The sequence below is a fragment of the Mizuhopecten yessoensis genome, unplaced genomic scaffold (genome assembly GCF_002113885.1).
Source record: "Mizuhopecten yessoensis strain PY_sf001 unplaced genomic scaffold, ASM211388v2 scaffold8275, whole genome shotgun sequence".
Classification (NCBI taxonomy): Eukaryota; Metazoa; Mollusca; class Bivalvia; order Pectinida; family Pectinidae; genus Mizuhopecten; species Mizuhopecten yessoensis.
In genome coordinates this window covers 406,198-410,038 of record NW_018407466.1, presented here as the reverse complement: position 1 = coordinate 410,038, position 3,841 = coordinate 406,198, and the positions used below count along the sequence as shown (strand labels likewise).

At 36.5% G+C, this 3,841-nt stretch overlaps 1 long non-coding RNA gene across 1 annotated transcript in view; it reads right to left on the bottom strand.

Moving 5' to 3' along the window:
- LOC110455556 overlaps positions 1–3,603 on the bottom strand; it is an 83,640-nt gene extending 80,037 nt beyond the window's left edge. Inside the window, exon 1 of the long non-coding RNA XR_002463461.1 lies at positions 3,529–3,603. This is a non-coding gene — a long non-coding RNA (uncharacterized LOC110455556). The remainder of the gene's footprint in view (positions 1–3,528) is intronic.
- Positions 3,604–3,841: the final 238 nt, after the last annotated feature.

The window sequence follows — 3,841 nt, the reverse complement described above, 5'->3', positions numbered from 1 at the left end:
TAGACGCTCATTAATTACAGCTGTAAATAGTTTACCTAGGCAACTGACCAGTGTGATTGGTCTATAGTTTTTAGCGTCATACATATCACCTTTATTTTTAAACACGGGGATAATATTACCCATAAGCCATGCTTCTGGTACATTACCAGAATCAAGTATAAAGTTAAACATTTTAACATATAATGGAAGCATTATGTCAGTAGTTGATTTGATATATTCATTACATACTAAATCATCACCAACAGCCTTATTAGATTTCAATCTATTGACACATTTCAAAGTTTCACTTGGAGTAATTGAACCATTTATAAAGGTATTAGTTTCAAGGTTAGACAACTCTTTGAGTTCATCTAGGGACAGTATATGATTGTCATCACCATCAAAATCATTATTGAAACTTTTGCTAAAAAAGTCAAAAAGATCATCGATATTTGCCTTACATTTGTTTTTCTTTGGAGCACCCTTATTTATTATTTTCCAATATTCTTTCGGATTTCTAGTCCTCAGATTTTTTAATTTGCTTTTAATCTGAGTTTTATAATTCTTGACAGCAGTGCTCAGTGTTTTATGATATTTACGCTCCTTATCATATAAGTCCTCTTTTAAACTTATTTCCCCATACCTTTTATAAAATCTTTTGGCTTTTCTGTAATTTTGTCGAGCAGATTTACATTCTTTGGTAAACCATGGTTTTTTAAAATTGAAATTATTTTTAGTGCGGTTATTGGGTTGGGTATTTCCAAAAGCATGTTTGGCAGCACCGATGAAAATTTCACATAATTTATGTACAGTGTCATTAATAAAATCCAAATTTACAACATTCTCAGTGTCATCCATACCATCAATAATGCTATCTATATATAGTTTTCTATCAGCCACATGTTTTACAAAAATATCTTTCGAATCAGTATTCCATCTCTTTGGTCTTGATAAAAACCTCTGACCTTCAGAATCAACAGTATCACCATTGTTATTTAAGTGTACATTTTGATTAATACATAGACAAATGTGAATTGGGCAATGTACATCAGACAATAAAGAAGAGAATTCTTGTATCGAAAAATCTTCTACTAATTTAATAAATTCAAAATTACCTATACAATAATCTACAACACTTGCATTTTTACAGGTTGGTTTACCTATACCTCTATCTTCTCCCATGCGTCCGTTTAAAATATAAATATTACAGTGTTTACAAATATCTAACAAACGCCTTCCATAATCATTCCGTACCTTATCTGTAGAACACCTTACCTTAGGTACATGTATACATTCAAGTTTATTTACATCAGGACTGCCAATATCATCATTTTCATCATCATCTCCATCAACGATGTCTGTAAAATCGTGAGAGTCGGATGTTCTACTGTTAAAATCCCCAAGAAGACAAATACACTTAACATCATGGCTAAACGACAACAATTCATTTTCAACATCTTCAAACAATTCTGATGATGAGTACTTTGAATTAGCCGGAGGTATATACATTGTACCAAATAAAACGTTACCATCAATGTTAAACATTGTACCTTTCATTTTAAGCCATAATGTGTGGTTGCTGTCTGTTTTTAAATGAGATATATATCTGACATATTCATTTTTAACATAAACAATAATACCTCCAGATCTGGTTTTGGCCAGTGACTGTCTATGCTTACAAAATACAGTGTAGCCGTCGATATCTATAGAATCTGCACTATCAGTTTTCGACTCAGTGATACAAATAAAATCATAATTCAAGACGTATTCTAGAAATTCTGGACATTTAAGTTTGTTGGTTAGACCATTTACATTAATGCTCAAGATTTTAAGTCGATAGTCTTTGGGACCATTAGAAGAGCCGCCCTCCATGTTTCCCTATACTGTTTTAACAAATGTCTCCTCATCGGATGGGTCTATACATGAACTCGCACTCGTGAACTTCCCTCGTTTGGGTGGGGGTGTTACATCGTGGGGACCGCCTGTAGCCGTTGATGTACATTTCGCGATGGAGCTGAGCGATGGACGTGGAATGTCATCACTACCTGCACATGATACACTGTTGCTAGGTACGCTGTCACTGGGAACGCTAGCACTCGGAACACCCCGTACTACATCGGTATGTGACCGGCTGTCTCTGTATACGTACCTAGCACTCTGTGGATCTCCTTTAGCTCTACTGGAATTACCCATGGTGCTCCCTGTATAGAGTTCCCCGTCGACTACTAGCCGATCCCTCACAAGTTTAGCTCGGCGCCCATTCCGTCTAAGTTCTTTAAGTTTTGGGTACAGTAGCCTGCGTTTGTCCTCTATTTCTGGGGGGAATTGTTCATTAATGTAGTGAGTAGGGTGTGCCCTTAAGTTTCCTTGCGTTTCTGAGAATATTGGCTCTTTCATGGTTGTACAGAAACCTAGCTACTATATTTCGGTGTTTGCCACGCACAGATTTTCCAAAACGATGAGCGTTGCCCAACTCAACCTGATCGATCCCCATTTCGTGAGTCAGAAACAGTGAGACACGACTTTGGGGAAATAGGCATAGCAACCCGCCATAGCTCTTTGATTAAGATATAACAGTTCACATCCTGCCTAGCATGTCATTTTCTGCAGGGAAATTTGGATTGATATTTAAATAAAAATGGAAGGAATTCAGAAATGTTCAGTATCACATTAAGATATATTATATATTTTGTCACTTTAAGCACGAATTTATTGCGCGAACGAATATATACGTCCGCGCAATAAATGAGTGCTTTCTGATTCGTTAGAAAAACACAAGTGTGTGGTCTTGCTTTTATCACATACCTTCCGTATTTGGTAGAGATCGATACAAAGATTTTACAAACTTTGATATTTTATGCAAAGACAAGGGGATTCCCATAAAAAGTAGTTCCGGCTAGTAGGTACAACATTCCGTATTGCACATGCGCAATACAAAACGTTGTATTTCATGGTCTGAAAGTTGCTTGTATTACTATAACAAGATTAAACAGGTATGTTATAAAAGTAACGTATAGGGTTATAGAACACTACAGATTCATAACACACTGCTTCCAAAAGGAACTGTTAAATTGTTAGATATGAGAACATTCTGGGATGTTATTAACAAATTGCAAAACGGAACGTGGTAGAAGAACTGTTATTGCTTTTACAACGTTACAACAGAACACAATTGAACGTAAGGAAATCAGCAAGAGAGAGTGACGTTTCAATTGAAGTGATGGCGTCATAAAGAGAATATCAACCTGCTGGTTTCGAAAACTAGTTTGAGTGGTTTTACGCACGGGAACCTGCGAGTTTGTTACAGCTATAGTTGGACAATTACTCTGAACACCTTATATTATGTTCAGCTTTAGCTGCAATAAATTTTCAGGTCCTTGTGTTTTTACGAATTCAGCAGGCGAACGAAAAGAAATGCAGACCCGCGATATCGTATATAAGAAGGTATTGGTTTGGTGTATGTTATACCTGTACATGTATTGCATTCCTGATGCTACGCTAACTTTATAGTCAATAACTTACTGATATGACAGGTGGAATTATACTTACCTCTCCGGCATCAAATATTTCTGGACGAAAACTCTGCTTCTTTCTTCAGATAGGATATCTATACAACTCTATTGTACCATCTGTACACTCTGCCTACACCGTGACACAAACGTGCAGGGCATACCAGTCCAGACCACCACGTGAAAAACACACCTAAACATACTCCTGCGGCGACGTCAGAAGTCGGTTGAGTGACAGATTGGAGTCCAGTCTCTTCGTTTTAATGGAATATATTTGAAATTAATAAAAGAAATCAAAACTTTAAACACAACATTGCTTCACTGTCTGATAATGTGGTATATACCTGGCGGCG